Source organism: Eutrigla gurnardus, assembly GCF_963514095.1.
Source record: "Eutrigla gurnardus genome assembly, chromosome: 7".
Taxonomy (NCBI): Eukaryota; Metazoa; Chordata; class Actinopteri; order Perciformes; family Triglidae; genus Eutrigla; species Eutrigla gurnardus.
In genome coordinates, this window is record NC_139921.1 from 16,828,682 (window position 1) to 16,841,186 (window position 12,505).

General features: G+C 44.8%; 1 protein-coding gene across 1 annotated transcript in view; it reads left to right on the forward strand.

Moving 5' to 3' along the window:
• LOC311015575 (signal-induced proliferation-associated 1-like protein 1) overlaps positions 1-12,505 on the forward strand; it is a 31,571-nt gene that overhangs the window by 867 nt on the left and 18,199 nt on the right. The gene's annotated exons all lie outside the window — the stretch shown is intronic.

Sequence of the window (12,505 nt, forward strand, 5' to 3'; positions counted from 1 at the left end):
GAATTTACACCAACTAGCCCTTTTTTCTGTCACTTATTGGCATTTAGAGCTTATGTTGGATTACATAGAACATATGGCTGCATGCTAGAATAGGACACATTTGGCAATGCAGGCCAGCGATGCAAACAGGAGTTTGTGTGAATAGTAACAACAACAAGGAAACGGTGCCAATCATTCAAAAGTTCAGTGTCCAAAACCAGCATATCTACAAATGATCATCTGTGTGAAACCAGTTACAACATGCAGGTGGGACCTTGAACATCCCCTCTATCTGAATCCAAGCCTGCTCCAGTGGCTTGTTAGTTGGATTAGTTGGCATGAGTCAGGTGAAAAAAGGAAGCTTTGGAGTTTAGCTTTTGGCAAGGATCAAGGATTTTTAGCATTCCTAATAGGCTTTGCTGACCTGCGGTGCGGTGGGCATGACTGATCATACACTGCACTGCAAAAAAAAAAAAAAAAAAGAGTGAGTCAAATCTCAGCTTTGTCCCATCTAAATCATCACTAGTATTCACACTGGATGGCTTCTTGCTTTCTCTGGTGGGATTTCTTATAGAGAATTAATGTAATTCAGATGCAGGAGCTTCATATTAGGGGAAATATTCATGCTCTGTTTTAACCGGCTTCAATGGGCCAACATGCTGTTGACAAAAACACCATTCAAGGTTAAGCTAAGCCATAACCGTGTGGGCCTTAAAACATCCCATTTAGGCAGACTAGTTTGCAGCCATAGTCCAAAGATGTTTTCTCTTTTTTTGATGCTCTCCTCAAGATGCATCTATGCAAACTGTGAGTATTCCTTGAGCCATTGCTTCTCACGTTTCTTCCCAACATAAACAGGTCTCTCCCCACTTTATTACTGAAGGTCGGTGTTGCTATTTTCACTTTTTGCATCATACTTCTACAACAGTAACAATTGTTATTGTGCTTCATTTGCCATAGAGTCGTTCTAATGTGCACAGGGGGATGCTTCCTGTTGCTAAGTTGAGCTTATGTTTCTATTGTCTCCTGTGCATTGGCTCGAAGGGAATAGCTCAAGCGGAGATAAAAGACAACAACAAGAGGAGCATTGTGCTGCTTTTTCTCTCTCTCTGGAATGTGTGGTTTGATTATTGTTATGGTTAATTCAAGTTCATTCCAGTACATTATTTTTATTGGCTTAATAATCAGAATGTGTATATTTTGATACGCTGCTACTTCGTTACTACCCTCACAAAGCTTTAAGGTTGCATCAGTTTAAAAACTTCCTGACCTCATCTTCAGGGAACCACCTGACTGGCTGCTGTTCAGCCTGTCACTTCTAGCTGCCTGTTACTGATGGCAGACTAGACGTCAAACTAAACAGACCTTCAGATATGGCCCTGGATGATCTGGAGCACCAGCAAGGCCAGTTTATTCATGCTTGTTTATTCCATGGCAGACACCAGAGTCATGCATTCACGAGATTAGACACGACCTTCAGTAATAGTCTGAAATATATCACAGTTTCTTCTGTTTATTTAAAAAGAAAAAAAAGCAGAAGATTCATCAGTTTTAATATGACTGATCTGTATGGCTGGTATGAGTCAGCCCGTAGTCAGAAGTCAAATGACTTGATGGTAATATGGCCTCCAGCATTTTTTCCGTGTGAGTGTCTTTTCGTCGGGGACCGAGGGTGTTGATGAGCTTGATTGTAATGAAGTGTGACTACGGGTGCGCGTTTCCTGCTTGCTAAACTGTTGGAATGCTCTGTCTTTGTCCGGATCGGACGGTCCACCGTATACCAGCCAGTGGAGGAAAGCAGAGGGCTCAGAAGCTACAATGGTGATGATGTAATCCCTTTTCAGTGCACTGTCACAGAGTAAATGCGTGCAGACAAAGGAAAATTCCCCTCCTTTCAACCCACCTGCCACAAAGATCAGGGAATTTTTTAACTCGCAAATAAAAAGCACGGCAATCCTGATACTGTAATTATCCGTTCAGGAGATTCTGTAGGGATCATCGTAACTGAGGGAGTTTAGCTGTGGGACAGGTGCAAAGTGATGCTATTGACTCTGATCCGGACCGTATACCTGATTGACAGTTGGGTCTCCACTGGTGGTCTGTCACTGATACGCTCATGAACTAAACCAACCTCTCTGTGACTCGGTACTTTCACGCTGCTACCAACTCTCAACCCCAAACCAAAAGCCACAGTCATGCGGAGATCAGACACTGTGTAATTCCCCTTTTCTGCTCCCATCAAACCTCATACATGCCGAAAATAGTACGACGTTGCATAAAGATCGCGAGATGGGGAAGCAAAAAAAGAACATTTTGACAAACAACCACTTAAGAAAAACTTAAAGTGGAAAAAAAACAACTTTCCAGAACGAATTCTGATGATGATGATGATGATGATGCTGTGTTGCCGAAGGCTATCTCCACTGCCACACAGTGGAGACGTGCTCGGTATTGTCCCGACATGTTTGCCAGTTGCTACACTGTCTCTGTGCTCAGCCTGTGCACTCTCTCTGGAACGGATTACAGAAGTCTGCTCTGAGGAATCAAAACATCAAGCGGAGTTACAGGCCCCGTGCCCCATGCGGAGCCTGAGTGGGCAGCGGTGGAAAAATAATTCTGCATACAAAAACCACAGAGGTTTTTGTGCTGTTGTCCCTCCTGTGGACAGAAATCTGAGAAGCAGGCAGGAATGCGCGAGGGCTTGGTCATGGCTGAGCTCAAAACAGATCTGAATGCGCCGACAGGTCTGTTCAGCTTGTCCTCATTCCTATGCAGGCTTACAACTGTTTTACTTTCAGGTGCCACTTTTACTCTGTGACTTGTCGTAAAAGTGGCAAAACAATACACTGTGTGAGGTTTTCTCCCGAAAAATGTGAACACCTTCTGAGCTTCTCAAAGTTGTGTGAAATAGTGAAAGCATTTCTTTCTGTAGTTTGTGTTGTGCTTTGTTTCTTGTGTTAAAAGTAAAAAAAAAAGAGAAGAAAATCCCTCCTCTCCTCAAAATTCCACATCCTTTGCTTTGGAACCAGGGAATCCATTTCCACCCTGTGAGTTCCTGCTTTGCTCTTAGTCAAGCCGAGAGGGAAGAATGAGACCTCTGTGAACCAAAGGTTTCCTTTGCTAGCTTCGGATGACTTTTTAAACAAATAGTAGCTTCAGATGGACGAAGCGAAGCAAGTAGGGGAATGTCCCACTGTCACTACTCCTGCTGTCTGTGTTATTACCTCAGCCTTTAACAAAAAAAAACATATACTCAATATTGGTTAAATTATTAGGATATGCAGAGTATAACAGACGATGTCTGATGAATTAGTCCATAGTCTCTTTTTCAATGTTGCTCCAGGTGCAAAGGGCAGATAGGGCCGGCTAATAACAAACATGGCTGCTTTCCCAGCCTTTCCTCTCTCGCTGCCTGTTTCCTGTGTGTTTCATTGATGTATTCCTGGATACCAGGCCTCTATAATATATGCATGCGGAAGCTCTACAAGTTGAATATTGACACGCTGTGTTTGCACTTAGTTCGGCGGTTGTCATTACTGGTATTGCACCGGAGGTGGTGAGGTGCTGGTGTTGTTGCCATCTTTGTGTTTACTTGGCACGCATATTTACCTTGAATGTTTATGAGGAGGAAATCACCAGTGAGGGTTTGCTACTAGCAGGAGAAAACCTGCACCTGTACACATCCTGGTTTGCCGTGGTTACTGACCCTGGAAACCAGATGTTCAAATACCCAAACACTCTGGTAGATGTGAATGAGGGAGTCAGAGCTCCAGGAAAAAACTGGCCTGTTTTCCTCCTCTGTGACTTGTGAGGATGCAAAGTCCTGATTGTTGCCAGTGTGTGTGTGTGTGTGTGTGTGTGTGTGTGTGTGTGTGTGTTAATTGCATTCTGTGTCATACTGTATCCACGACCCAAGACTAAAACAGAAGAATTACTGGGGCAGCTGTCTGATGTTGTCTGATTAATTAAGCAGATGTTAATTTGCTTGCCGTTTTCTATCATGTGTTTTAAAATCAGTGGGGTTTTTTTTTTAATGGAAACAAAAGTATTGAAAACACTGCACTCTGGCCTGCTGTTTAAATAGAGATGTGGCTTGCATGGAACTGGCTCAGACGCACGATAAACCACAGTTGCAGAGCGGGCTGGAGTGTGCCAGTAAGTGCAGTGCAGTACAAGCCAGCAGCAGAGCGCTGTGCAGGTTTGTACTGTGGTTTTCTGGCACAGCCTGCGATTTAGCAGGGCACCACTGTTATGCAACACTAGCTGACTTATCGCTGTCCAAATGAATCTGTATGAATTGATTAACTCCGGAGCCTGTTTATAATTGGACTGGAAGTGCACTGGGCTGTGCACTGGACACGTGCCAAGATCGATATGTTGTACATGTATAACTCTGCTTCTTTGCTGTGGATTTAAGGTCCTCGCCAAGCCTTTTCATGTACAGATACCTTCTTTTGAAGTGCAGGTCTACTCACAGTGAAGCTGTCCCTCAGTTCCCACCACTGCAGCGCATGTCGTAACCTTGTTAAATCGCTTACCTGGCAAGATCCTATTCTGTCTGGCTTCATCCTTGCAAACCGAAAAAGGGTTAATTACAAAAACATCTTGCGCACTAGGCACGCAATTAATGTCTTGTGGCAGCACTGCGGCTATTTGGCCAATGTGAGGGGATATTAATCAAGCTTTCACCTTGACTCAGACCTTCTACAACGACCGCCTCTGTTCTCCCGTTCACTGCTGCTAAGGATCCAATTGTTTCCTAGCAGCACTCTTGTGCTCCTCTGTCACTGATATTAGTCTGTGGGGAATCCTCGCACCGTTGAAATGTATCCCATTATGGCCGCTCCTGTTCATCCGTGCAATCAAATTAGTTGATGCGCTTTACCCTGATTGCTGCGGAGCTGCATTTGTTGGCCAAGCAGCTGTTGATTGATTGATGGATCAGTTTGACTGATGGAAATAAACTCCAAAGGATGTATAGAGCATCTTATGATAGATTTAACAGCATTCTCTGGGGGGCTTTTTAAATAGCTTGTAGTCAATACGGCTGCTGCAGTGAAGCTACTGTTTCTTATGTTTGCTTAGCAGGGTCCCAAACTGCCTAATCAAACCTTCACATCACCTCACCACAGCCTGTCCAGACAGGTTGTGGTGAAAAACAAAAAAACACAAAAAAAACCACCATGTCCCATTTTTAAAATGGCTTTTAAGCAAGAAAGAGTTCCCAAAGTGAGTTAATGTTCCCTGGGAGCTATTTCTTTGTTGCTGACAATGTATTCATAGCTGTTTTTTTTTAGCAACAGATACAATGTTGCATGGCACATCGGCAATGATTTAATCTCCAAACACATGATTATTTCTTAGCTTGTAATAAATCAATGATTGTGTTGAGGGCAGTCTAATCAGGATTCTGTCTTCGTAGTCCTCCGTGATGTGGCTAGTTTGCTACCAGAGGGTGTGAGAGGACAGGGCAGTGGATGACGTCCAAACATCACAGGCGGCTGTCATGTTGACACTTCTGCTGTGAGAATCTGTCAGGTCACTGTCGGCTGACCTTGCTGCTCATACACACTTGTACACTAAGATCTAAGTGCACCCATCCTGGCTCTGTCCTCATCCCAAACCTGCACTACATGCACATGCTCATCAATACAATCTCATTCACTTTATGCAATTTGAAATCCATTAATGAAGTTAAAATCATCATCCTCTGAGCCCCAACCTTTTAACCTTGATTAGTTTGTTGGCAGTAGTGAAAATGGAGCCACGTGATTGGAGGCTGTGTGTCATGCATGCTTGTTGGCTCTAAGCATGATGATTTTCAGGAATATTATTGACTGTCTCCATTTTATTTCCAATGTTAGCGCCCATGGGCCACAGGAGTAAATGGCTGTATTGGCCTGAGCCCAGCTAGGACTGGCAAGTGACCCATTCTCACTGATGGACACACATATACACACAGCTGTGTGTGTGTGTGTGTGTGTGTGTGTGTGTGTGTGTGTGTGTGTGTGTGTGTGTGTGTGTGTGTGTGTGTGTGTGTGTGTGTGTGTGTGTGTGTGTGTGTGTGTGTGTGTGTGTGTGTGTGTGTGTGTGTGTGTGTGTGTGTGTGTGTGTGTGTGTGTGTGTGTGTGACACGCCCAAACATCCCATCTCCGGCACCAGCCGTCGCACAATCAAAAGGCCGTGATCTAATTGACATTTTGATCGACCCACTCTGTTTATCCCCGTTCAAACGTTCCTACTGCTCCACGCCTCCGCTGCCTCTGGCGGTTATGTGACATCGATCCGGTGGAGCCGTCACATGCGAGATGCATACGATGCGTGAGCAGCGCTGCAGCCCACTCTGATTTGATATGCTCGTGAGTGGCTGTGATCAGAGAATGAAGTAATAGCAGGCTTGGGAAGTGTTCGTCGGGCCCCCTGGCTGAGCCCCATCCCCCGTCTTCTGGCACGTGAAGAGGCTGAATTATAGACGGCAAACACACAAACTATTCACTCCTCCCTGCATCATCGCTGTTAATTATACTGCTGCTACTCTCGCATCGCTTCTATTTTAATCCTCAATTGACGGAGACTTATTTATCCCAACAGAACGCACACACACTTGAGCACGCTCAAAGGCGCGTGCCAGCCCCGTGCTGAGATTTGTTTTGTAACACATACCTCCCTTGCTTTTCAGATATTAAGAGGGGGCATATTCACCTTCTGTTGGGCGAGTAGAGGAAACCCAGCATCCCTATAAACACCTCTCTGCAGCAGCCCACACTGCCCCGTTTAACAAGGCACGCTGCTGGGAAAATGCTCACATTGCATTAGGGTTTGATCTCACTGGCTTGGTTGCTCAGTCCAGCCATGCAAAAGTTTAGTCAAACATAAATAATAGCTGCAATTTGACTCCAGTGTAACAAGTGGAAACATTCCAATATAATAGCAATAAACCTACAGTTGTTAAAATCAAATGCATGACTGCCGAGGCGGGAGTCACCTTGCAGCCTCTTATAGGAGGTGCCAGTAGAAACACTTTTCAAGAGCTTGGGGTTAGTTTTGATATCCAAAGGCTTCTCTCTCAGAAGTCACACGGACGGATTCCCATATAAATCACAGTTCTTTTTCATCTGGGGGAACCAGAGCGCTGTTTGGGCTGTGTGCCTGTGTGGGAAACGGGAGTGTTTTCCATGCAGAGAAGGGTTGAGGTGGAGCTGTCATATAAAGGTTTTTCTGTGTTTTGTAAGAAATTTGCAAGCAGAACTCAGATGACTACATCCCCACATAAATGCTTAAACAATTAAACAGCCTTCCTCATAGTGTTTGTACCAGTTGTCTGGGAATTGGAGTTGTTTCAGCCTTTGTGAATGAAGCAGCAAATAAATGGTATGGGCTTTCTGGGTTTTCAATATTTATTTATGGTTTATTTGATAGGGACAGATACAATATAGATAAACAGACTGAACACAGCTATCTGATGCAGGTATTGTTTAGAGCAGACGCTTATTTGCAGCACGCATCCCAGTAGCAAAAGCCCCAAACACCAGTGTTTTACCATGTGAATGTGAGTGTTGTCAGAATGCCAGTTGACCTTGTGAACTTTGGGCTTTATTCATCAGTTTTTGGCACAATGGAAACAGTCCTGGCAAAGGTTTACTACAGTCGTCTTTATGAAGCTACTTACACACTCCTAACACATGTTCATTGCTGACCAGTGAACCTGTTAATAATCAACAGGTGTTTGACCCATTTATACCAGAGTGCTGTTACAGGTACACACACACACACACAGACACACACACACACACACACACACACACACACACACACACACACACACACATGCTTTTGTTCTGGGCAGCACTGATTGAACTACACAGAGACAATTACTTACATTTTAAACATGCAGTTTCCAAGGCTCATCTTAGTTTGAGATGCGTATTGTTGAAATAGCTCCTCTATGAGCTGGCAGGGGACAGAAATGTGACGCCTTTTGATGTTTGCAGAAAAAAAATAACAGTTTGGATTGTCATATTCAGAAATCGCTTTTGTCCCACGAGTGTAATCTCATTGGCCAAATCGAGGGGTTTGTGTTTTTGTAGTTTCCCTAGCATTCGCCGGTTTGTTGTCGGGGTATTGCTTTGTCATGCATGTGTGTGTGTGTGAGAGCCTTTGTCTTTACCTGAACCTGTCCATGTGCACCAGGAGCTCGCCGTCTGTCTAATGGAATCCCAGGTTCGGAGTCGGTCAGAGAGGGCAGGAGAAGAGAGTGCAGCCTAGAGCAGACTTCCACTCTAAACCTCAGCTCCCGACTGCTGCAGCAGCCAGGCAGCCACCTCATTAGAATGTTTTACATTCCTCTTCAGGCAGCGGCACACTGCTTCCTCTCCACTGCTCTTTTATAATGCACAGATTTTAAAAAGCTGACGAGCTTAAATCTGAACCCCCTCAATAAAGACAAGTTAGCTATAAAACCACATCAAATGTGAGACGCTAAAGCAACTCTGGCTCGGTCTCTGTAGATTCACGTATTTATGGACCATAAAGTTGTAAAGTTTCTGTTGATATACTTAAATCAACTGAATACGAGCCTGACTTTTTTTTTTTTTTTTCCTTTTGTTTTGACGGGGCAGCTGATAGATTAAAGTATAAGAAGTTGTGATCTTTCTTTACTGTGGACAAGCAGACCACCTAAGCTGTTAGCAGTGCAATTAGCTTTTATTTAGAAGTAAATGACCCTCTCGGAGTTGGACAAAGGCTTTCATTGTCAAAGTCCTGGCCCACCCTGATAATGACTTTGGAAACAAGACCGGGTTTACCATTTCTAACTATAAACTATGTCAAGAGTTTCAAGTGTCTATTTATCCTGCTGTCTGGCCCACGTAAAACGTGAAACCCCGGCGGATTACTTGGTGGATAAGAAGAGAGGAAGGATCGAGGACACCCTGCTGGAGATAATCGCAATGAATATATCCTGGCGTTCCTCCAGAGCTGTCTTCTCGTGTAAGGCAGTGAGTGAAATTCACTTTGCCAGTGGTTCGCTATGCCCATTACTCACTGAACTGTGCGGCGGTGATAGCGAGGGGCCCGGAGACGGAGCAGAGCAGTAGCACATCACAGAACAATGGCGATGATGAATGTTGATACACTGCCACCGGTTTTTGAAGTGCTACAACTACACGCAGAGTTTGCGTTGGGTGTGTGGTCGATTGAACAATCGGTCGGGTTCCGTTCTCATTTTTGTCGTGGCGTTCCACTTCGTCCGGAGCTGGTGTTTCATAAATCAAAGCCCTCAGTGCGTCTTGGCTGCAAAGACAGAAGACCGTAGTTGTAAAGTGATGGCAGACTTTAAAGTGTTTAATAACTGGCGATCACAGTGACAGTCAGTGTTGCATTTCTCTCTAAGAATTTGCCCAAACATGCCCCACTTCTGTTTCTTCCCTCACGCGGACGTTCACCGCTTCCTCCACTGAAATTGGTGGAATTCCAGGATGTCGACTTGTGGTTGGATGATGCTAGGGTCGTTTGTCTGCCAGCGGGCCTGCCTGTTTTTCTCCGAGGGTGTCGGGTTCTCAGGTTTGCTCAATCACACGGGCAGGTTTGTGCTTGGTTTGCAGCCAGATGCACATATAGGGAAGCGAGGGGATGGGGGAGCGAACAGAAAAGGAGAGCTATGCAGATGGGCGACAGCGGACTGGTGGAGATACTTTGTTACTTCCTGTGCATCTGTTGTGCCTTATAGGCGGCTGTGGTAAGGCTACACCTCGGTGGATAAGTAGAGACCTCAGTTTCCCCCCTTCACTCCTCCAAACGCTCCTTGACAGGAAATGATGTTGTGTAGGAGTCGGTGGTTTAATTTTTGCTGCCGATTTTCTCTCTTTTGAAGTGTAATTTCTCTGTCTGGCTGGTGCACAACCTTGTGGGAAAGCTTACTGTGGACGAGGTCAGCTGGCTCCAGTCAGTAGCTCTCGTCAGGTTTTTTTCCCACTGTCACTTCCCCACATCTCAGTCAGCTGTCAGTTCACGTGTTATGCGGGAGTGAGTCACCCTCATACAAACACAACAGGGATCATTTTCTGCTTTTTTGTTGCGAGACTTCTTGCTGTTTATCTGACCACTGTCTCCCTGTGCTCATCACACGTTTATCCCTCTAGTTCTTTGATGCTTCCCTTTTGTTTTGAATTTTTTTTTGTTCAGTGTTTGCTTCATTTGTATTTCTCCTGTTCCCCTTGCATCTAATTCATTTGGTTTTCCTGGCAGGCTCCATATACACAGCCACAGTGAGGTCCCCGTGCCAGGCAATTTTCAAAGACTTCACTATGTTGGAATGGGGCCCCAGCCTTGCCCAGGACAGAGGGACCTTTGTGCCTGCTGCCCAACAGCCCAGTCAGCCCTTAGAGCAGCGGAAGATTAGGGGACAGGGTGAGCCAATGGGCTAAATGGTAGGGTGCCTGTTTGAAAGCCAATGGTGTCAGCCAAACAGCCCCTTAGCCCCATTCAAGCACGCAGTAATTACAAGCTTGTAGGGCAATCCTTTGGCTCCTTTGTCTCGGCTTTGGAAACACTTGCCCAGTCCACTGGGAAACTTCATTCCCTCTCTGTTTGGAGACCCAGGACGAGGAGTCTCTCAACTCCAGCATGCTGTCCTTTCTCTCAGGGACACCAGCAAGCCAAGCCAGCTCAGCAACAGAGACCCCCTTCCAGGCGGCGCTGGCATTCAGAGTGTCTAGCACCCCATGCTGCGTCTAGAGGATGACTCAGGCCTTTGCTTAAGTTGCTCTGATTTTTTGCGAGTCATATTTGAAAGACTCATGGTCATGATTCATCACAGTGCAGTTCTGTTGACTGACTGCTGCCTGTCTTGTGGTTACATGTAGCATGTGTGAAAAACCCACTGTCTGACTCATCTGTTATACATGCAGACTTTACGGGAGCATGTTACATATTACCAGAGCACAGTGCTCTGTCTAGACTCGTCCCGACAACTGGAACAACGAATTGTAGCACCTCGGGGCTGTGCTGTGACATCACCAGCCGCTCATCTGCATCTGTATCACCACTTTGCTCATCTCGCCTCAAGCCTGATGGACCAGCTGGTAGGTCAAATGACAGGAAGTCAGTCAACAGGCTCAGGCTGTCTGGACATGCCCCACAGAGTTGTGCACAAAAAAACTGTTTAATTCTGCAGATGATGGGGGATTGCATTATGTTGGAGGGTCCAGGGCCAAAGAATTCCTGAGTCAACGCTTAAAAAGAAAGTAAAGAGTAGTACAAAAGCATCACTTATAATCTTGTGTTTACTCGAGATGTGCTCTAAGTTTCTTGGAAATGAATAATTCAGCATTTAAAAAGCATTAAAAAATGGCTAAGAAATCGAAGTTGACTCGTCGCTCTTTCAGGCTGTCTCTCTCTCAGTCACACAAACTTCCATAAGACGTGCTCTCACTCATTCCTTTTAATCTGACACGACCATGAAACCAGTCATCTGTCTGCGTGTCCTTCAGCAAGAGATTAGCAGCATGTTTTCTTGTGTGTGTGTGTGTGTGTGTGTCTCTGTGTGTGGCTTCTCGTCTGTGTGACGCTAGGCAGCGAGGGAATGAGGCCCAACACGTTGGGACTGGACCTGCACTCAGTCCAACGTACATTTCCGGACTATTTTCACTCTTATTCATGTCAGAGAAACGAGAGTGTTAGTAGGGCATGGATGAGTTTTTATTAATCTGCTGTAGAATTGGTGCCAACTCATTAGGGAGCGTATAGTTGAGAACCTTCCTTTTGTGACAGATGAAAGATCAGAGTGGCGATATTTTTCTTTCATCTGATCTGAATTTCTTCTGGCTTAAGATTTCATGTCATGTAACAGTAAAGCTGTCACATCCTGGTTTTGAATCTGAATATTGCCCTGTCCATTTCATTTGATGGTCTCTGCTCTGATCGGCTTATTATCAGACTGCTAGGCTCCACGTGAAACCCTTAGAAATGAATTCCTTGCAGGGGGGCCCTGTTTCCAACTGCTTTATATTTGTTTAAAAAAAAAAAAGAGTCATAAAAATGATATAGGTAGGAGCAGATTTTTATTACTCTGCCTGCTTTTGCTTGATATTGGATGAACAGAAGGGGGAGGGGGGGGGGGGGGGGGTTATGCACAGGTTCAGAGTTTTGTTGTCAGAAAACATTCTTCTATGTTTTGAAGAAGAAAGGCTGACTGGGGATGCTTTGCCTCAGGCTGAAAACCGAATCATCTCTCAAGCCTTGGGATTTTACACTTGCTCTTTTTTCCTGACTTGTAAAATGATGTTATCAAATAAACTGCATTGTCTAGGGAACATTTGACCCATCCAGCTCTCCGTTGACTGTGCCCAATGTCATTGGATGAGTAAATACAAAAATAAATAAAATAAGAATATATAGTTGGACAGATAGAGAAGGATTTATATATATATATATATATATATATATATATAGATGGATGAATTTTTTGTGTTAGTATTGTTTGTATTTTTTGCCTTCGTTAGCATGTTGGGATGATGTGTGAAGGTGG